At 47.1% G+C, this 23,021-nt stretch overlaps 1 protein-coding gene across 2 annotated transcripts in view; it reads left to right on the top strand.

Moving 5' to 3' along the window:
* RXFP2 (relaxin family peptide receptor 2) overlaps positions 1 to 23,021 on the top strand; it is a 449,786-nt gene that overhangs the window by 185,275 nt on the left and 241,490 nt on the right. The window lies entirely within an intron of this gene.

Raw genomic sequence — 23,021 nt, 5'->3', positions numbered from 1 at the left:
TTCCTTTGTGTAATTTTTTAAAATGTAAAATATGAAAATATTTTTTTTGCCTAAAATATAAAGGAAATGTGTCATATTTAAATTTATACCATTTAGAGATCATTTCATGATCAACTTGCTTAATGGTTCACAAAAACAGTATTTTTGACCAGCGGTGCCACTGTATGGTATTGTTGCATTCAGAAATGATCTATCGACACTATCTAATTTGGTGTTTCTGTCTCAAGTTCCTACCAACCCATCTAGAGAGTAAGCTGTAGCAAACCACAAAAACGTGGACAAACAGCATTCTAAGAAGAGGCGGACACAGACAGAAGACCAAGAATAATATATGAGCCCTTAGCAGTGTGATAGTTCACTAATTTACAAATCCATCAGCTTTAGAGGCAGAAGTAAGCCCCTTAACTTTTGGGCTCCTGTACCGCAGGTTGCACTTATGGTATGTCTACCCCTGGTTATAAAATACAAAAAAAGACAGTTTGCACTTTGATAATGCTAAAGTATGGAAACCATGAATATGTGAACATGGACCTACATTACTGCTAAGGAAAATCTAAGAAAAATGAGTTATTTAGCATATATAAATGGCCATTTTTATATTTGCCCAGTTGCCACGTCACGGCATATCTCATAACTGGGTACCTAGACTAAGCTGAAGCCTCTCTCTGGGTTAACAGAAGGTATGACCCTCTTAATATAGACATAAATATCTCATTTTTCTTAGATTTTCCTTAGCAGTAATGCAGGTCCATGTTCACACATTCATGGTTTCCATACTTTAGCATTATCAGAGTGCAAACTGTCTTTTTTTGTATTTAATGTCATGTTCAGTTATGCACCTGTTCACACGTCAGTTTGGTGAGTGCAGTCAGTCTTTTTGTCTATATTAAGAGGGTCATACCTTCTGACCATGCACCCCTCCCCCACTTGCCACAGGTAATCTTATCCTATATAGCAGGTTCCTACTTGCCCATACACAGGAGGTTTTTAACTGCTTTCACACTACGTTTTTTTAACATGCGTCATGAACGTTATTTTAACACAAAAACGGATCCAGTGCAAATTTGTTTTCATTTCAATGCTTTTGCAATAGACTCGCGTCAACATGCGTTCACATGCGTTTGCGTGCGTTATAGTGAGGATCCAGCGACTTGCAGTTTTTTAACTTTTTTCTGTGTCTAAATACTGTTTTTCACTGGATCCTGACTATACTGCATGCAAACGCATGTGAACGCTGGCATGCTGATAGACAGGATCCTGCTTTCTCTACTGAGCATGCCCAGAAACCAGCCTGGTGTGATCAGTCTCTCTCTTCCCCTCCCACTCTCCCCCTCCATCTTTCCCTCTCCCTCTCTCCCCCTCTCACTCTCCCCCTCTCTCTCTTCTCTCTCTCCCCCGCCTGAGAGTGGCGGACGCTCGTAACCAAGGTAAATATCAGGTAACCAAGCAAAGCGCTTCGCTTAGTTACCCGATGTTTACCTTGGTTACGTGTGCAGGAAGCAGGCAGCCCGGCTCCTAGCAGCTGCGGACGCTCGTAACCAAGGTAAATATCGGGTATCCCAGCAAAGCACTTTGCTTAGTTACCTGATGTTTACCTTGGTTACCAGCATCTGCAGCTGTCAGATGCCGGCTCCCAGTCTATCACGTTCAGTTCCCCTAACTCCCGATCACATGACTCCAATGCCCGCCCATAAACTTCAAGTGACAGGATCCTGCAAAATAACACATGCGTTTTTCTTTGTAAAAACAGGATCCACTTTTACAGCAAAAGAAGTTCATGATGCATGTTAAAAAAACGTAGTGTGAAAGCAGCTTAACAGTATCAAAGTTAGAGGTACTGTCTTGAATTTTCAGTAACAATCCTGGCAAATGAGGCTTATGTAAACACCATTCAGAAATGGACATCAGATTTCGGTTGTTTCCAAGGAAGTCTTCACGTCAAGGTCTAAATTTCACCCTAGTTTACCAACCAAAATTTTGCCAAATATGTAGTTAGTTTCATTCTTTTGTCATCTTTGGAACCCAGAGTGCTACCATATGAACAGAAATAAAAGGAGAGCGACTGATTTATCCTAAGTGTATCTAATTTAGCACAAATGTTCGCAGAGTACAGGAGATGAACATTTTCTCTTTTTCTCTGGCAGTACTGCTTTTTTTAAGTAAAAGAAAATGTTAATAATGTCTCTAATAATAATGTCTCTACAAAGGTAAGGACGACATGGCACCTAAGATTAGATAACAGTACTCAACAGTACTCAGCTGTTGAAGTCAAGCATTTCTGAGTTTTGCCTAAAAAACTTTCAGATGTTGTAGCCCGATGTCTCTAAATTTTCAGCAGGAAGGAATAATACTTTTCCGACATTTCTTCTTTTTTGTGCTTTCGTTTAGTTTTCTCTCCTTTTACCAACGAATACACATTTCTTTTCCTTTAGCTGTGAATGATACCATTGATTTTACTATACAATACAGAAAAATGAGAAGTAAAACTCCCACTGGAATGAAATGGTGAAAAATAACTTTAATTCTGAAATTTATTTTTTTGGGGGATTTTGTTTTTATGGCGTTCATTGTTCAATAAAAATAACCGTACAAAGATTCTACAGGTCAGTGCAATTACGGCGATACCAAACTTCTAAGGTGTTTTTAGGCCTCCTTTACACGTTCGCGTCTCTGGTACGTGTGAGGTTCGTTTTCACACGTACTGGAGACACAGGCACACGTAGACCTATTAAACTCAATGGATCTGCACTCACATGCATGTTTTGCCATGGACCATGTGTCCCTGTGGAGCATACGTGTGTCCGTGTGCTCTACACATAGACATGTCCATTTTTCTCCGGCAGCACGGGTGTCGCAGGCTGTCACACGGACCGCACGGATGTGCTTCGTGTGACACATACTGGAAAAAAATGTTGACAAACAACTTCAACTTTGTCCAGCTCACCTGCTTGCTGCCAGAGATTGCTTATCCAGGACCGTGCACGGAAAGGAAGGTAGCAGAACTCATTTCATGTATCAAGAAAAAATCCAGCACCAAGTCCATAGGAAAATCTTCATTAAAAATTCATCTTTTATTATCAAAACTTATAAAAAGTCCATGTTACAATTGCCCCAACAGAGGACGCGTTTCGAACGACAAAGTTCTTAATCCGTCTCTAAAAATGTGTCTGTGAAATAAAATTAATTTCTATACTCACCTACTCCAGCTCTGCTGTCTGTGCTGCTGCTGTCACTTGCTTCTGACCCCCGCTCATTATGCTCATCGCATATACACACCGGAAGTGGCAGCAGCGGGGAGTCGGCAGTGCCGGAGACCGTAGATTAACACCACGGACAGCAGCGCCGGGGACAGGAACAAAGTTCCTGTTAGTGTGTTATCACAGATAGCACACGGAGAACACACGTGTGCCAAAATCACGGCACACAGAGGGCAATACGCACCTTTGACACGTCCGTGAAAAACGTGTGTGATTTTCACGGACATGTGACAGATGCCTTAGACTGTATTTAAGTGACGAACCTCGGCAAAAAGATGTCAACATTTTTTAAGACCCATAACTTTTTGGTTTTATTGTAAATGGAGCTACATGAGGGTTTTTTGTTTGTTTTTTGTTAAATGCGGAGATGATATTTTTATTTAGACTATTTTGATTGCATTTTATTTTAGAATTTAAATAGTTTTATCTTTTGACAGATCAGATTTTTTTGGATGTGACAATACTAAATATGTTTAATATTTAAATGTTTTAATTACAATGGGAAAAACGGATGTAGTTTAAACATTTATGTTTTTTTATTTTACTTTTATTATTTTTTAGTCCACTTAGGGTAATTAAACACAATATCATTCGATCGCTCATACCCATATACAGCAATACTAATACTACAGTATTGCCGTATATAGTGTAATTGCAGTTTTCCTATCAAGGCAAGCTTCAGAGCAGAGCTTCATGGAAGCACTAATCTAACAGGCATGGGGGCCTACTGCAGGCTATATAGTGCCATGGTAAACCATCAGCTCCTTGTAAGGGTGCTTTCACACATCCGGTTTTTGCTATCAGGCACAATCCGGCGAATACTGGAATACTGGATAAAACGGATCCGGCGCTGGATCCGTTTTTATCCTCATTGAATTGTATTAGCGCTGGACTGTGCCTGATGCCTTTGCGTTGTATCCGGCGTGTGCTAGATCCAGCGAAATGTCTGTGTCCAGCTGCTGGAAAGGACCATTTTTTGGCAGCAGCAAAAAAACGGATTAGCGCCACCCGGCGTCATGTACAATGAAAGCCTATGTGCACGGGTTTCGTCATAATGCGGCAAAAAACGCTTTAGATCGACGGATTCCGTTTTTTGCTACTGAGCATGCTCAGTAGCACTACGGATCCGTCCAAAAACTGAAGGAACTGATGGAAAAAACTGATGCAACTGATCCGCTTTTTCACCTCATCTGTTGCATCAGTTTTTACACCGGATTCTGCCTGACGGCAAAAACTGGATGTGTGAAAGCACCCTAATAATTTTGTAGGGGGCTGCCGATGGGAGCCAGTGCCATTTAAATGACATCATCAGTGACTGACATTGGCATCTAAATGGCTAACAGCAGCAATCGGTGCTCGGTCTAGCTTCTGCTGATTCAGGCAAGTATACAACACAGCTGGCATCTTAGCCATAAGAAGTGGGTTCAGCGCCTGAGCCCATTCTATTTTTGTTTAGCAATCTATGATGAAAATGTACATCACAAGCGGTTAAGGGGTTAATAAATTGACGTTGTATAGTACTTTATGGAATATTTTAATAATAAAAAATAAAAAAAATAAATAAAAGAAAGTTACCATTTCCACTAGAATAATTGATCGGCACTTTCCAGCCACAGTTGGCATGTACTGACCATTCCCTGCAATATGTAGGTAATTATAATAACATTAGCAAACACCTCCAATTACAAATGTGGTATAATTCTTCTGATTCAATATGTCACCTTATGTTCAGGGCATTGCAGGACCTTAGGTATCCAGGATTACCTTACTAGGCTGCTTAAGGCTGTTTTACACGCAGCGAAATCACTAGCAATGTCGCTGGTGAAAGCACCCGCCCCCGTCGGTTGTGCGTCACGGGCAAATCGCTGCCCGTGGCGCACAACATTGCCAGGACCTGTCACACATACTTACCTGCCTAGCGACATCACTCTGGCCGGAGAACCACCTCCTTTATAAGGGGGCGGTTCATGCGGCGTCACAGCGACATCACACGGCAGCCGTCCAATAGAAGTGGAGGGGCGGAGAGCAGCCGAAGGTAAGACACGCCCACCTCATTGCCGGAGGACGCAGGTATGGTGTTTTTCGTCATTTCTGGGATGTCTCACATATCGATGTGTGCTGCCTCAGGAACAACGAACAAACTGCGTCCTGCACCAGCAACGATATTTGGGATTAGAACGACGTGTCAACGATTAGGTGAGTATTTTTGATGGTTAGCGGTTGTTCATGCGTTTCACACGCAACAACGTCGCTAACGAGGCCGGATGTGCGTCACGAATTCCGTGACCCCAACGACATCTCGTTAGCGATGTCGTTGTGTGTAAAGCCCCCTTTAGTGTTGTTTTCATAAAATCACTGATTATTCAGCAGTAGATTATCATTACAGGACTACTTGGCGTGCAGCAGGTAGTCCAGCATATTCATGAGCTCTGTATAACTGCTAGATCTGCCGTGCATAAAACATTGATTTTATCAAAATGGCAGCACACAGCTCAGTAAGTGACACATCGCTGGAATCAGGGTCTCTCTGTCTCTAGATTATGCTGCTCTCAGATGGGGGAGCAAAAACTTGGTGACAGATTCCATTTAATATGGCATTCCAGTGGACAAGCACTTTAAAAATTCAATAGCCCTCTCACTTTTAATGGCCGCTTTACACGCATCGACATCGCTAACGAGATATCGTTGGGGTCACGGAACAGAATTCGTAACGCATATCCGGCCTCGTTAGTGACGTTGTTGCGTGTGACACTTACGAGCGCTAACGATCAGAAATACTCACGAAATCGTTGATCGTTGACACGTTATTCATTTTCCAAATATCGTTGCTCATTTGGGTCGCTGGTTGTTCGTCGTTCCTGAGGCAGCAAACATCGTTACGTGTGACACCCCGGGAATGACGAACAACAGCGTTCCTGCATCCTCCGGCAATGAGGTGGGAGTGACGTTCATGTTTCTGCTCTCCGCCATTCCGCTTCTATTGGTGGCCCGCTGATTGACGTCGCTGTGACGCCGCACGAACCGCCCCTTAAAAAAGAGGTTGTTCGCCGGCCACAGCGACGTCGCTAGGAAGGTAAGTACATGTGACGTTTACCAGCGATATTGTACGCCACGGGCAGCGATTTGCCCGTGACGCACAAACGACGGGGGCGGGTTCGATCGCTAACGATGTCGCAGCGTGTAAAGCGGCCTTTAGGAATTTGTGAACCAATGTATTTGCTGTAATCTACTGTGCTACAAGATGCTTTTTCATTAAATATATAGAAAGTCCCAGTTCAGTACTCTAAACTTTCCACACATCATGATACATCATCTGTATTCAGTCTTTATTGTGGAGGGAAATGATGTCACGTGTTGATAATATTAGTCTGTGAAATGTGATTATCACTTTTAGTGGGGAATTTATGCCATAACTTTAGCTAGACTCTGCATATATAAAAATGGAAACACTCAAGAAAGCGATTAATAAATCCCATCGTGACCAATTAAAGGAATCTAATGATTTTACTGTCACACTGGACATTAAATAAATGATGTCTGTAAATCTGTAAGAGTGGGTGATCTCCCGTGATTCAACTGCTTTATAGCACGTCTGATGCTTGTTTGGATGTCAGCGTAGTCAGGAGAGACCTTTCTGCCGTCCTTTATATTCCAGCGGAATTGTAGAAAAGCTTTTTCTCGCCATAAGGGCAAATTAAATGGGGAAGGAAGAATGTTGTTATGGTAAATTGACTTATGTCAATCACATCACATCAATACCTTCTTTTTAACTATTCGACCATTGGATATTTGATGAGAAATACAGGTAGACAAGTAGCTATCATGCAGTACCATCAGGGAAGCGTCTGATTGATTCCAAATTTATTCTTCAGCTGGACAATGACCCCCCAAATAAACAGTCCTGTTAGGTCGGGGCCACACGGGAACTAATGCAATTCTCGCATGACACTCGGCTCACACTGGCAGCACAGAGGGAGCCGAATGTCACTGCGACTGAGGTCCAATCTTGCAATCGGACCTCAGCTGAGGGGGGCGGGATGTGTGGCGCCCCTGAGGCTTCCGTCGCCACAGAGACATTTCACCCCAGTCAGAGGTGTGATGTCCCATCCTGGGTAAGGAAAGGGGTACATGCCAGTTCACAGGTAAAACTGCACTACACCCATTGCTAGGCACACACTGGGACAAGGGATAGTGGCAGTAACCCTCCCATGCTGCATGCTGGGAGGAGACGTAAGACCCATCCCTGCTCCCATAGGGTGGTAGCTTAGCAACCGGGGGGTGGGGAGAGCCAGCCGAGTGTAGAGCAGAGAGGAAGGTCAGAGTTTCAGTTTACCTCAGAGAGTGAGAGAGTGAGGAGCCAGCATGTAGCTGTGAAAGAGAAAGGCGCTCTGTGAGTTGTGAGCTGTGTGAGAAAGAAAGCAACAGAGAAGGAGAGAAACAGAGAGTAGAAGAAGAGCTCTAGTCAGGCAGGAGCTAAAGAAAGAAGAAAGTGACACTTCCTGGTGAAGACCCTGGGACTCGGAGGGTCCAGGTGACACCAAGCAGGGAACGAAGGGATTCCAGGGCCACAGATAGCTTCAGAGCTGGTGGCCAGTGAAGTCAGCAGAGAAAGGACACAATTAGAGGGGTGCACTGGCATTTACCCCCAGATCTACCCGGGATCGGCGGAGGTCCCTGACGGTGGTCCCAGCAGTCCAAAGGCTCCTGCAGGCCTTGACAAGAACTGTGAGTAAAGACCTTGAAACTGCACCCCTGGTGTTGCCTCAGTTATTTCTCTGCATAGACACTAATAAGCACCAACATTGTCCCCGGGGCACCGCTCCACCTGTGGGGAGCAGTACCACCATTGCTGCCATATCATCACCCCGGAGGCCTCACACAGCAGCGGCGGCTTAATAGCCGCAAACCACAGGTGGCGTCACAAACACAAACTTTATACAAACCCCAAGTCATCAGCCATATTTAACTGACACCCACCAGGGCCACGGAGTCGGGCCCCGCCACCACTGACGTCCCCCGGACTAGTCCGGCCCGGCATTGGGTGTCCCATAGCCCTGGGGTGGGCGAGTCAGATGGCTCTGAGAAGGGGCGGGCCATCTCTTAGGAGGGGCGGGACGGCTCTGAGGAAGGGAGGGAGGGATTTATCTTCCTCTTTCTTCCGTTACCGGCTATTGCCATTCTCTCCCTGCACTCGCGGTACACCGGTGTAATGCGAATGTAGTGTGATGTTTCACTCGCTTCATAGACTTGAATGGGTGTGAGAGAAAGAGGATCACATTGCACCCGCAGCATGCTGTGACTATTTTCTCAGTCCAATTAGGGCTTAGAAAACAATCGCTCATGGGTGCTGGCACATAGGCTAATGTGTCGCCCTGGGCAAGCCAGGGGACACAGATAACAACACACACGCACCCCACATTCCCTGCAGGTACACCAGCTAACCCACAAATCCTTGTTGCCTTCCTCCAGGGGTTGATGATGCACACCAGGGGGTGGGCCAGGCGGTTGGCTCCGCCCACCGAGGAGCTCACAACTCTGGAGGCAGGAAGAAACCAGGCAGTTGAGTCAGGGAGGAGGAAGTGGAAGGAGTTGAGCCCAGGCAGGGCAAGAGTGAAGGAGTAGTCTAGACAGGGTTAGAGTAAACAGCTAAGTGAAAGTGAAGGAAGAAAGCAGTAAAGAAAGAAAGCCTGAAGTTGGTCTGTGGCTGTGTGCCCAGACGGAGTCAGCAAGGTCAGCAGACGGTGGTGAAGATCTGCAGTGGGACTGTCTGGAGGTTGCTGGAAGGGCCACGGAGGCTGTGTGTATCCGGGGGTCTGGAGCAGTATACAAAGGGCAGTCAGCACCAGAGCAGGGGCTTTCGGATCCCAGCAAGGCTTTGAGTCGCTGTAAATTGCTAAATCCGTTAGTGAAGGGGACGTAGATCCCCCAACAAGCAAGTCCTGATTGACGGCAAAGGTCCAACCACAACGGGGAAACACCGCCACCGCCAAGGCACCAGTTTCCCAGGGCCGGCGCCTGCGGGCAAAGTGTGGAGCTCCTCCGGCACAGATTGCAGTCGGGGAGCGGGTAACCGGTGGGAATCCACCGCTACCAAACAGACATTTCAAAGGTGCAGGGAAGAGACCGTCACCGCTAACTGCAGGGAACTGCAGCACCGTGAACCGTCCGAGGGACCCGTCCAACCAGCCGTTTGTTTACCGAGAACTGTGTCGTGTTTACTGGCTGAGTGAGTACCTCAGTGCCGCAAGGCACAGCGCTGCCCCTGCGCCCCTGCACCCCACTGGGCCCCCGGGATCACCAACCCCTACCCACGGAGGGGCAACACAACAACTGGCTGCTCCACATCACCATCCCCGGGATCCCCACATTGAGCAGCGGTGGTGAAATCACCACAACCGTGGGCGGCGTCACGAACTATAACAATCCCCACACCCAAACACAAACCCCCCTTTCACTCACGGGCGAGGAGTGTCGCTCGAGACACCCCGGGATCCGGCCCACCGCTCGAGCCACCACTGAGCAGCTGCCGGACCCGAGCAGAAGGGGTGAGCGCGGTGTGCTGACACCCTCCTCCCCGCCCGCGACACTAATATTGGTCCGAGTGGAATGCGATATTTTATCGCATTTCACTTGTTCCGATTTTCATGCCGTGTGTCTTAGGCCTTATTAAGAAGGAGTCCTGCCAGTGAAGATTTGGCCCCACAGAGCCCTGATCTCAATATCATCAAGTCTGTCTGTGACTACATGAAGAGATAGCAGGATTTTCCCAAGCCGACATCCACAAAAGGTCTGCGGTTAGTTCTCCAAGATGTTTGGAATCACTACCTTGACCAATCCCTTCAAAAACTATGTACAAGTCTATCTAGACAAATTGATGCTAGTTTAAAGGCAAAATGGTGGTCCAACAACAAATATCAATCTGATTTAGATTTCTGGTTTGTGCATTCAGTTTGCATTTTCTTAATTTATAGAAATAAACCATTAAGGCTATGTGCGCACGTTGCGTCGGAGTACCTGCAGTTTATTCTGCACGTTTTCCTTCCCTTGGTTTTTGACCAAATGGCTTTTGACAATTTTTTAGCGCTAAAAACGCATGCGTTTTTACCGCGTTTTTAGTGCGTTTTTAGCGCTTTTTACCTGCGTTTTCACCTGCGTTTCTGCAGATGCGTTTTTGAGATCAAGACACTGAGAAATAAAGTTGAAATAGTCAAAAAGATTGAAAAAAGAGAAAAAAATTATAAAATTAACTTTTAATAAAATTAAATGGGAAATTATCAATTTAAATGTAATAATAGCGGTTATGCACATTTTAACAGAAAAATAGCTAAAGTTTATTATTTTTTAGCATTGAAATTTTCGGTTATTGTGTGTGTGTAAAGGAACATTAGAACCCATTAATTTTATGCCAGAAAAGCATGCGTTTTTGGAGCCAAAAACGCAGTTGAAAAGCAGGGAAAAAGCATGAAAAACGCAGGAATTGTGATTTTGGTTGCTTTTTGCCATTTCTCATTGACTCCAATGTTAAGGAAACGCTGCAGAAATGGCAAAAACAACTGACATGCTGCTTCTTTTTCAGCATGGTTTTTGACCACAAATATGCAAATTAAACGCTGCAGAAAAAAAAGCAAAGTGCAGACAGGATTTCTGCTTTTCCCATTGACTTTGCAGGAAATCAAAAACGCATGCGTTTTAGCGCAAAAACGCAGCAGCCAAAAACGCTGCAGAAACGCGGAAAAAAACGCAACGTGCGCACATAGCCTAACACTTAGTTTTCAAAAATATCTTAAATAAACAAATGGGGTATGTTGATACAAAAACAAAACAGTTTTGCAATTCATTTCTTGCTTATGATCATAAGTATTTAACTTATGTTATTGTAAATTCTATTGAGTGAATTATTTTGAGACAGATCAAAACAATTTACAGAACCTGAATTTTTTTTTACCAAACCCATTAAATTCACAAAGTTTTGGATTCAACAGGGTCAAGAAGGAGATAACAAAAAAATAATAATACTCATCTGGTCTTCACCTGCCTTCTTCAGTCCAGTCACTGAATCATCCTAATACTTATGTAAAACCAGGCTCAACTTTAACATGTCGGGTGCCAAGAAGCAAAAAAGTCAATACAAGAGTAGAATAGCATTTGGTGTGCCGAAGTTATTATACTCTTGTACTGAATCATCCTAGTCAGTGCAGAAGATGGCGAATATACTGGGCGCCGGAAGTTTATAAAGACGGCAGAGTGACAACTGTCTAAGTGTCGTGCAGCGTTCAGTGTTTCACTCGTTGGGCGTCATGGCAGAGTCGGACTCAGTTCACACTGCTGAGTCTAACAAACAGCCTAGGATCACTTAGTTGCACAGCCTGCCATGGGCATCAGCTGGTTCTGGCTTCACTGTTCTCCAATGAGTTCCTGCTGGAGTGTAATCATCTGCTGGGAGCTCAGGCTGCTGATCACTCGCTGCCTTCACCGTTTATAAGGCTCTGGATACTGGGGCTGAGTGCCAGATATAGCTTTGCTCCTTGGTTCCTGTGGCTATCCTGTTATATGGTGATCTACAAGTTACGGTTTCGCGTGTTGTGTTAGTCCTCTAGTTGTGCATTAATTCCCTACCCCTTTGCTTTATTCCCCAGTTCACATACTGTTCCCCCTTCATGTCTAAGTGCAGTGCATGTGAGTTTTCGTTTACCCTTGTCTGTGCCTATTTGTGGGGTTTTGGTTTCTGGGTTGCCGGCCCACTCCCAGGGTGGAAGAGAGTAGCATCAGGGCTCACACAGGAGACAGGGCCAAGCTGGGGGCTCGAACCTGGTTACCATCAAGCCTACATTTGAGATAAAGAACAGTGCAGGGGTCACAGCCTTAGAGGGCTGGGTGAGTATAATTTTCTTTTTTAAGTTGAATAAAATTTCCAGGCCAAGTTTTGAGTGACCTTGCTACTTAAAGGGGCATGTCAGGTCCTGCAAAATATTTTTTTTTAATAAAAGTTATTACCTTTACTAATGTACTTTCTATAAAATTGCTTATTGCTTTAAAGGGGTTAACCAGGTATTTTTATTATTTTTGTCTACTGGGCAAAGAACTAACAGGCATGAGGATGATCTCGATTACCTTCCTCCTCCTTTCTGCCCTGTTGATGGGGCATCATTGCTAATGTCATGCTGATTATCAGCCCATTCCTAATTAGATGAAATTTTAATAGGTGCCTCCTCATTTTAGAGAATGATTAAATACACCAAGTGTTTTAGAATGAATGTCAGCCAGTATAAAACAGACACTTTAAAGTCCAATGCGGCTTATTGCTCCTTCCATGGGATCCACGGATGTCCGGATCAATGTGGCTAGCGTCCACTGATTACAGCAAACAGAATGGATGAATCCAGCATACCATTTTTCTTAAAATCTTGTCTTTATTCATTCAATTCATTAAAATGCAGAATTATAAAAACATTCTACAAGTCCTGAGCCCCCACCTGGCGCGTTTCAGACCCCCATCCTTACTCATGGGCATACGAGTAAGGATGAGGATCAGAAGTGCGTCAGGGGGAGTTCAGGGTATGCTGTAGTCATCCATTCTATTTGTTGTTATAGAAAGACCCTCCACTGTGGAAAATGTATTACCGTATGGTACATACACAACTCTAAACCCTAAGATACCAATTCATTATAGCAATTTCACCAGAATTCTCTTGTAATGTGCTTTGAAAAGTCGCAAAAATTTTGTTACTACTCAGAATTGTGCAAACATTTGACAATTTTTGCCATTTTTAAGCCCGTTTTTCAAGCTATGGCAAAATTGGCTAAGTGGGTTGTGGCATTACAGGGCACAGCAGGGGAGTGACACCGCAGCTCTTCTAATTCATGACAAGCGGTGGTGTAACCTTACACCAGTCACGAGTTAGTGTAGGATTTCTGGCGTGGCACACAGAGGCGCACGCCACTCATAAGAGACTTCAGTTTCATAAAGAGAGTGATAAATCAGATAAATCAGGAGTGATTCACTCCACCAAGCCTCCTCATGAAGATCGATGAGAAAATATTCGCCCTTGATCGATTGGGGTCTAAAGGCCCTGTCACACACAGAGATAAATCTGTGGCAGATCTGTGGCAGATCTGTGGCAGATCTGTGGCAGATCTGTGGCAGATCTGTGACAGATCTGTGGTAGATCTGTGGTAGATCTGTGGTAGATCTGTGGTAGATCTGTGGTAGATCTGTGGTAGATCTGTGGTAGATCTGTGGTAGATCTGTGGTTGCAGTGAAACTGTGGACAATTAGTGCCAGGTTTGTGGCTGTGTACAAATAGAACAATATGTCCATGATTTCACTGCAACCTCAGATCTGCCAAAGATTTATCTCTGTATGTGACAGGGCCTTAAGGCTTCATCTTACCTGAACAAAACATTTTTTGGATTCAATAAATTTCATATTAAAGAATTAAGTAATTTATACTTTGCATTATTTAGAGCGCAAAATTCCACACCAAGGAAGCTAATGCGGGCGTCACACGACACGAGACGATCTATCGTGCGATGCATCGTCGGGGTTTTCGTAACGCACATCCGGCATCGTTCACGACGTCATCTCGTGTGACACCTACGTGCGATCGCAAATCGGTAAAAAATCGTCGATCGTGTACTCGTCGTTTATTTTGAAAAAATCGTTTATTCTTAATAGCGCAGGTTGTTCATCGTTCCCGTGGCAGCACACGTCACTCCGTGTGACACCCCGGGAACGATGAACACAGCTTACCTTAATCCCGCGGCACCCGCCGGCTATGCGGAAGGAAGGAGGTGGACGGGATGTTTACGTCCCGCTCATCTCCGCCCCTCCGCTTCTATTGGCCGGCGGCTGTGTGACGTTGCTGTGACGCCGAACATCCCTCCCCCTTCAGGAAGAGGATGTTCGCCGCCCACAGCGAGTTCACTCATCAGGTAAGTATGTGTGACGGCGGTTTAACGACTTTGTGCGACACGGGCAGCGATTTGCCCGTGATGCACAAACGACGGGGACGGGTACAATCGCTTGTGCAATCGCACAATAGATCGTACCGTGTGAAGCCCGCTTAAGGGTTAGCATTTTTGGACACTTGGAAAATGTTTCTTAACCACATTTCAGGCTTCAAACATAGAGATAAAAATTTTAATGTTATGGTGAAGAATCAACAACAAGTGGTACACAATTGTGAAGTTAAATGAAATTTATTGCTTATTTTAAACTTTTTTAAAAAATAAATAACTGAAGAGTGGAGCGTGCAATATTATTCATCCCCTTTAAGTTAATACTTTGTAGCTCCACCTTTTGTGTTTAAAATATTTTTATAGGATAATTTGAACATAAGGGTATATACAATACAATACAGTACAATACGGCACATTGCCATAAATAATTAAAAGCTTGCCATAACCTAGTTACTTACTCATATTGTACATATGTGTGGCCCGTGGATAAGGGGTACTCAGATCCGGGCCACGAGGTCACTTCTGTGGGTATCACGGTGGCGTGACCCAGTCTGTGATCCCAGGCTCCACAGTAAAAAGGGGTTTAGGTAAGGGAGATTGTCCGTGACGCCACCCACGGTTGTGGTGATTTTGGTGACACCACCGCTGCTCTGGACGGGGATCCCGGGAGCGGTGACAAGGAGCAGCTTTGATGTTAGTTCTCCCCTCCGTGGGTAGGGGGTTGGTTGTCCTGGGGCCTGGTGATGGGGTAGAGATGGATGGCAGGCGGGTTACGGGGCCTGATGAGGTGCAGGGTCGCAGGGGCAGCGCTGTGCCGCACGGCACGGTGGTACTCACTCAGCCCAATGATGCACACAGAGTCTCTGCTGAAACAAACGGCTTGATGGACGGGTCCCACAGGCAGCTGCGGTGTTTTTCCCCTGACCCCAGGTCGGTAATGTAAGTCCTTTCCTGCACCTTCCGTACGCTCCTCCTGCGCTCCGGTTTCCAGCTGGCTCCCCGATTCAGTACCAGTGGGCCACCGCCCAGCCCAGTCTACCTACGGTTCCACCAACTGTCTGCCCGGCTCTCTGCAGACGGCCACTACCGTCTGCCTCACTCTGCACGAGGGCCCTAGGCTCCAACCTAGGCCCCAGTCTGCGTCTTCCTCTCTGCAGACCTCCTCTCTCTTCCTCTCCTAGGACTTGACTGGGCTTGTTTCCTGCCTCAGGCCAGCTAAACTCCTGGGTGGGCGTCTCCATCTCCTGACTCCGCCCACCTGGTGTGTCTGTCTGACCCCGAGGAAAGGAATCAAGTTTCACTGGGGATGTCTGCTGTGAACTGCTGGGGGTGGGGGTGTGTGTGTGTTGTTACCTGTGGCCCCTGGCTTGTCCAGGGCACCACATTCCCCCTTAGCAAAATGCAGACCGTCCGCAGGCTGCCCGTCCATCACCTGTTTTATTTTTCTTTTAACTGCAAAAAGTAGAAAGGCATATCAAACATTAAAACACAAGCATTACTTTTTAAATTCCCATCACGGGATGCATATCACTTTAACGTTGCAACAACAATCAAACACTTTTAATAATGGCAACGGAACGGGTCCTTTAGTCACCCACCCAAACAACCTGGCCCTGATGCTGCCCCTAAGAAATGGACAGCACCCCTTGACCCCAGTCCAGAACCAGGCTGCCCAGATAGTTAACGGGATGGGTGCTTTGCTGCCGTTGCGGCCGGGCGGACTGCCGGAGCCGTCGTCATCTCCGTCGCGGCCGGGTGGACTGCCAGGGCCGTCGTCATCGGCGGTGCGGCTGGGATGGAAGCCGGGACCGGTGACAGGGCGGTGACAAAGGTAAGACCTGGGCCCTCCCTCACAGACGCTGCGAGCTCCGCTACCGGTGACAGAGGTAACGGGTCGGTCGGGGTGTTGGCCGCGGGCACGGGCACTGAGGTTTCAGCGGTGCCGGACGGACGGGACATGTCGTGCAGCGGTGTTCCAGGAACCAAACACTGGCAGAGTCCTGGCGTCCCTGCTTCCACAGCCGCGGTTCACATGCGGCCGGACGCCATCCCATCCCCCTTAGTCTCTTTTTGGCACTTCCTTCTTCAGGGGGCGGGGCTCCGCTTTCGCGCCTTTCCCGCTCGGGGAAGACGCTCGAGCGGGAAATTTTTCGCGCCCAAGATGGCAGCTTTGCAAAATTTTTGGCCGGACACCTCCGGCGGTAACAAGGCGCACCTCTACCAAACGGCAGAGCGGTAGGATCCTGTTCGTAACGCCAAATGTGTCGCCCGTGGATAAGGGGTACTCAGATCCGGGCCACGAGGTCACTTCTGTGGGTATCACGGTGGCGTGACTCGGTCTGTGATCCCAGGCTCCACAGTAAAAAGGGGTTTAGGTAAGGGAGATTGTCCGTGACGCCACCCACGGTTGTGGTGATTTTGGTGACACCACCGCTGCTCTGGACGGGAATCCCGGGAGCGGTGACAGGGAGCAGCTTTGATGTTAGTTCTCCTCTCCGTGGGTAGGGGGTTGGTTGTCCCGGGGCCCGGTGATGGGGTAGGGATGGATGGCAGGCGGGTTACGGGGCCTGATGAGGTGCAGGGTCGCAGGGGCAGCGCTGTGCCGCACGGCACGGTGGTACTCACTCAGCCCAATGATGCACACAGAGTCTCTGCTGAAACAAACGGCTTGATGGACGGGTCCCACAGGCGGCTGCGGTGTTTTTCCCCTGACCCCAGGTCGGTAATGTAAGTCCTTTCCTGCACCTTCCGTACGCTCCTCCTGCGCTCCGGTTTCCAGCTGGCTCCCCGATTCAGTACCGGTGGGCCATCGCCCAGCCCCGGCTACCTACGGTTCCACCAACTGTCTGCCCGGCTCTCTGCAGACGGCCACTACCGTCTGCCTCACTCTGCACGAGGGCCCTAGGCTCCAACCTAGGCCCCAGTCTGCGTCTTCCTCTCTTCAGACTTCCTCTCTCTTCCTCTCCTAGGACTTGACTGGGCTTGTTTCCTGCCTCAGGCCAGCTAAACTCCTGGGTGGGCGTCTCCATCTCCTGACTCCGCCCACCTGGTGTGTCTGTCTGACCCCGAGGAAAGGAATCAAGTTTCACTGGGGATGTCTGCTGTGAACTGCTGGGGGTGGGGGTGTGTGTGTGTTGTTACCTGTGGCCCCTGGCTTGTCCAGGGCGCCACACATAAACATTTAACAAATAGGAATCTGAAACATAAGGGAGGATAGGAAGGGAAAGAGAAAGGTAGGGAAGGAAATCTTTATTAGGTAAGAGGTAAAGAGCAGAAAGGAAAGGGAAATCCCTTAAAAAGGGAAAAATGACAAGCATCTAAACATCTACAATTACATTATAATTCAGTTCTTGGATAAGTCGTGCTAAATATTAATGCGTAGAATAAGTAACGGTGGATTATTTAAAGTCTTGAATATAACTTGCTAAAGGTAGAGTACAGTATAATATATTCCTTTTGAGAACGGTCAACAGCTTTTCAGCTCTTTCCACAGATTCTCAATTGGATTCAGGTCTGGACTGTGACTTGGCCATTCTAACACCTGGATACGTTTATTTGTGAAGCATTACATTGTAGATTTTGCTTTATGTTTTGGATCATTGTCTTGTTGGAAGACAAATCTCTGTCCCAGTCTCAGGTCTTTTGCAAACTCCAACAGGTTTACTTCAAGAATGGTCCTGTATTTGCCTCCATCCATCTTCCCATCAATTGTATCTGTGAAGCCCCACAGGTGTTGTGTCGGTGCATTACCTTCAGGGACTCCACTGTCAGTCTGGATCTTGTCACCGGTAGGAGATCTTCTATTTGTCGTGACGCCACTCTCAGTATTGCGGTCAGTGGGGACCGCCACTGCAGATTAAGGGATGCCTGGGGCTGATGGTGAGTGCAGTTAGTTGGAATAGCCTCCTGAGAGTGAGGCAAGCCCCAGGGCCCTGTGTAGGTGCGTAGTACCACAAGGCGCAGAATAACTCCACACACGCAGAATGTCTTTCAGGGGTTTTACTCACTTCAGATGGCAGGGTGAGTAACCCGGGCGTAGCTGGGATGAACCAGGCTGGAACCAGGTATCCTTCAGGCTGACTTCTGATGGTGACTACCAACTCGCCTTCCTTAGCCCTTGGTGGTTTGGGGTAACCCCGACTTTTAGTCCCTATGGGGGTCACCCAGGGAAGTTGCTGAAGCCTCTCTCCCCTTCGTTTGCCGTTTGCTTGTAGCCTGGGCCAGGACACTCCAGCTGTTTGCCTCCTGTGAACTATGGGCCCTAACTGTGGCTACGTGGCTGCGGCTTTTAGGTGTTGTGGTGTGGGCTTTGAGGGCCCCACACCGGCAGGTTTAGCAGGGAAAGGTGGATCTATCCCCGCTCCGGGATCTGCCGCCCGTTTGGGCCTGGTTCTCCCTAGCAGTCTCCTTACTTCCCACTCTGTGCTCTCTCTCTAGCTGGAGATGGGTTTCGGGTAGCACTCCTAGGTGACCGTTCTCCCCAGTCGGTAGCCACTGCGCGGACGCTGTCAGACTGCAACAGCCCTAGGGGTCTGCTCCTCTCTGAGCTCCCTGGACTCTGCACTGAACCGGCTCACTCCTGGGACCTTCACTGCTGCTCCTGTCTGAGCTTCACTTCATGCTCCTCACTCCTCCACCCTCTGCTGCAGACTGTTTACTCCTCCTTCCCTTTTCCCCTTGTGCCTGCCTACGCCACCTAGCAACCAGGCTCTCTTACCACACCCCTTGAGAGGAGATGGAGGCTTTTGGCCCCCTCCACTATTCCAGTGGAGGTGAAGGCTTTTCCCCCTCCTGGGATCCCCAGGGGTCCCCTCAAAGGTACATGTGTGAGACCTGATCACTATGCGCCTGTGTAGTCACACCTCGGTCAGCCTTCTGGATTACCTGTATTGTACTGTCCCCAGCATGGGTGCAGTACTCAGTGGTGCCTGACCAGGTCAGGGGCGCCACATATCCATCTTCCCATGTCCCTGCTGAAGAAAAGCAGGCCCAAACCATGATGCTGCCACCACTATTTTGACAGTGGGGATGATGTGTTCAGGGGGATGAGCTGTGTTGCTTTTACGTCAAACATATCGTTTGGCATTGTGCCCAAAAAGTTTGATATTTTTTTTTATCATCTGACCAGAGCATCTTCTTCCACATGTTTGGTGTGTCTCCCAGGTGGCTTGTGGCAAACTTTAAATGACACTTTTTATGGATATCTTTGAGAAATGGCTTTCTTCTTGCCACTCTTCCATAAAGGCCAGATTTGTGCAGTGTACGACTGATTGTTGTCCTATGGACAGACTCTCCCACTTCAGCTGTAGAGCTCTGCAGTTCATCCAGAGTGATCATGGGCCTCTTGGCTGCATCTCTGATCAGTCTTCTCCTTCTTTGAGATGAAAGTTTGGATGGACGGCCGGGTCTTGGTAGATTTGCAGCGGTATGATACTCTTTCCACTTCAATATGATCGCTTGCACAGTGCTTCTTGGGATGTTTAAAGTTGTGGAAATTTTTTTGTAACCAAATCCGGCTTTAAGCTTCTCCTGAACAGTATCATGGACCTGCCTGTTGTGTTCCTTGGTTTTCATGATGCTATTTGCGCTTTAAACAGAACACTGAGACTATCACAGAGCAGGTGCATTTATACGGAGACTTGATTACACACAGGTGGCTTATATTTATCATCATCAGTAATTTAGGACAACATTGGATCATTCAGAGATCTTCAATGAACTTCTGGAGTGAGTTTGCTGCACTAAAAGTAAAGGGGACGAATAATATTTCACCCCCCAATTTTCAGTTTTTTATTTTTTAAAAAAGTTTAAAATAAGCAATACATTTCATTCAACTTCACAATTGTGTCACACTTATTGTTGATTCTTCACCATAAAATTAAAATTTTTATCTTTATGTTTAAAGCCTGAAATGTGAGAAAATGTTGAAAAAATCAAGGGGGCCAAATACTTTCGCAAGGCACTGTATAATAAAATTGTACCTGTGGAGCTTATTTGACAGATTTTTTTGTATAAATAAATAAATGAAAAAATGGCATGGGATCTGCCAAATTTTTGATAGCCAGCAAAGGTAAAGCTGACGGCTGGGTTGCTAGTATTATCAGGTTGGGAAGGTCCATAGTTATTTGGTCCTTCCCAGCCTAAGAATAGAAGCTGCCCCAAAAGTGGTGCATCACCTGTGGAAATTCTGGTGCTTTGCCTCGGCTATTCCCGATTACCAATGGGGTAATGGTAGTTGAGGTTGATGTCAGCTGTGGGCATCAAGCCCTGGTGTTAGTAATGGAGAGGCATATATCAAACACCCCTATTACTAACTCAGTAAGTTAAAAGGAAAAAACACACACAAATCCTTTATTTTAACCACTTTAGGACCGCCGACTATATATAAATGTCGGCGTCTGCTGGGCTTTGTGCAAAGCTGATGTTTATCAACGGTCTGTGGTCAGGAGGGGTTTGCGACCCCCTGCATGCTGCCACCCCTGGGTTTCCAGAGCACATTGTCATGCCAACAGAAGGTCACATGATGACCTCCTTGCCTGCCATATACGGTGGTCTGTCAAACTCAGCCAGCAGCAGGATCTGACAGGCGATCTGCAGTCTAACATTGCCAGTATAATGCATTGCTGTGCTGCTGCTGTGTGGCAATGCATTATACGAGCTATCAGACTAGGAAAAGCTAAAGTCCCATATAGGGATTAGCTAAAAAAGTTAAGAAAATTAAAAGATAAACAAAACTTGCAAAATGAAAAACAAAATCACAAAAAAATTATACCCAAAAATACATTTATTTATATAAAAACAAAAATAAACAAAAACAATGCACGTATTTGGTATTACCGCATCTGACTGTATAAAAGTGTCACACTATTTACCGTATTTTTCAGATTATAAGACGCACTTTTCCTCCCATAAATTTGGGAGGAAAAGTGCATAGACTTGTTTTATGTTCTATCCAACCAACAAGTTGACCTGGCAAATTTATGGGGTCAAGAGTTGACACTATATGCCCACCTATCCCTTAATGGTGTTTCCCTATGAAATGATTCCTGTAACACCCATACCAGCATCCCCACGCTTTCCTGCCTCCCTCCCCTAGCAGGGATATTGGTTCCCTCACCCACCCAAATGTTCTGCAGTGGCTGCCACGGCTGAGGTGCATGTCGCTGCCTCCCAGAGCCTGTGTGCACATCGCAGGCTTCCTGGTTCTGCCCAAAGGGTTCAGGCGCAGCCATGCCCCTTTCCTTAAAGGGCCAGTGTACCCTGACCCGGTAGTGCCTCTCAGGTCAGCTGAGAAGTTGCAGGTACTTAAAGCACCTGTCCCCTATGGGAAGTGCCAGGGCAATGAGTTATTTACATTTGAAGATCTCAGGTCCTCAGTGCTGCTGCTGATATTGTGTTTCTTCCGGCTGCTGACTTCTACCTCTGTAAGGCCTCTTTCACACGTCAGTTGTTCTGGTATGTATGTGACAGTTTTTACACATACCAGAATCCCAAAAATATGCAGACCCATTAAAATCAATTGGTCTGCGCACACATCAGTGATTTTTCACTGACCATATCTCCATGCGGGGTACACACGTGTTCATGTGCTCCGCACGGAGACATGTCCGTTTTCCTCTGGCATCACTGATGTCCCCACGGACCATACAGTGGTGTGATCCATGAAAACGTACCAGAAAAACACGAACATTAAAAATAAAAAGCATTTTTAACTCACCTTCTGCAGCGACTCTCTCTCCGGCCTCTGCATGCTGCTGCTTCCTGCCCGGCTAATTGCTGTCATCCATATTCATTTATGCACACCACAGCCGACCCGGAAGTAGCTGCAGAAGTGACACAGTGGCCACCAGAGGCAGCATCCGGGAGAGTTCACCACCACGGGCACCAGGAGCGGGGACAGGTGAGTTTATCGCCATATGCAATCACGGATAACGGATCACGGATTGCACACAGACAACCCACGTGTGTTATGAATCACGGCACATGGAGGGACATATGCGTTTTTTATATGTCAATGAAAAACAGCAATGTTTTGTGTGAAAAAGGCATTAAAGTGTATTTCTTATCTGCTGCTGCTACAACTAACTCTACTGGCTGTCTGCCACGATACAAGCTGCCGCAAGAATCCACACCGGCTGCTGCTGCCGCATCCATCCACCCATCCTGGACAAATCCACAACTCTGCCTGCTTCTGCGGCCACTTCTTCCAGAGACTGTGCTGTGTCCGTAGCTCCAACTGCCGGGGCACTGTGGATCCTCTGGGGCTTCCCTCTGCCAGCTGCTTACCAGTGTGTGTACCTACTAGTGAAAACTCGGTAGCCAGTCCAGTTTGCTCCCCCAGGCAAGTGAACAGTACCTTCGGCCCAGTGGACCCTTAACTTAGCCTTAGTGGATAACTTAATTTGATGACTAAAGGCCGCTTTACACGCTGCGATATCGGTACCGATATCGCTAGCGTGGGTACCTGCCCCCATCTGTTGTGCGACACGGGCAAATCGCTGCCCGTGCCGCACAACATCGCCCAGACCTGTCACACATACTTACCTGCCCGGCGACATCACTGTGACTGGCGAACCGCCTCTTTTCTAAGGGGGCGGTTCGTTCAGCGTCACAGCGACGTCACAGCAGCGTCACTGAACCACCACCCAATAGAAGCGGAGGGGCGGAGATGAGCGGGACCTAACATCCCGCCCACCTCCTTCCCTTGCATTGCGGCCAGGAGGCAGGTAAGGAGAGCTTCCTCGTTCCTGCGGCGTCACACGGAGCGATGCGTGCTGCCGCAGGAACAAGGAACAACTTCGTTAC

Source organism: Anomaloglossus baeobatrachus, chromosome 2 (assembly GCF_048569485.1).
Source record: "Anomaloglossus baeobatrachus isolate aAnoBae1 chromosome 2, aAnoBae1.hap1, whole genome shotgun sequence".
Lineage (NCBI taxonomy): Eukaryota > Metazoa > Chordata > Amphibia > Anura > Aromobatidae > Anomaloglossus > Anomaloglossus baeobatrachus.
This window is presented reverse-complemented; position numbering and strand designations above follow the sequence as displayed.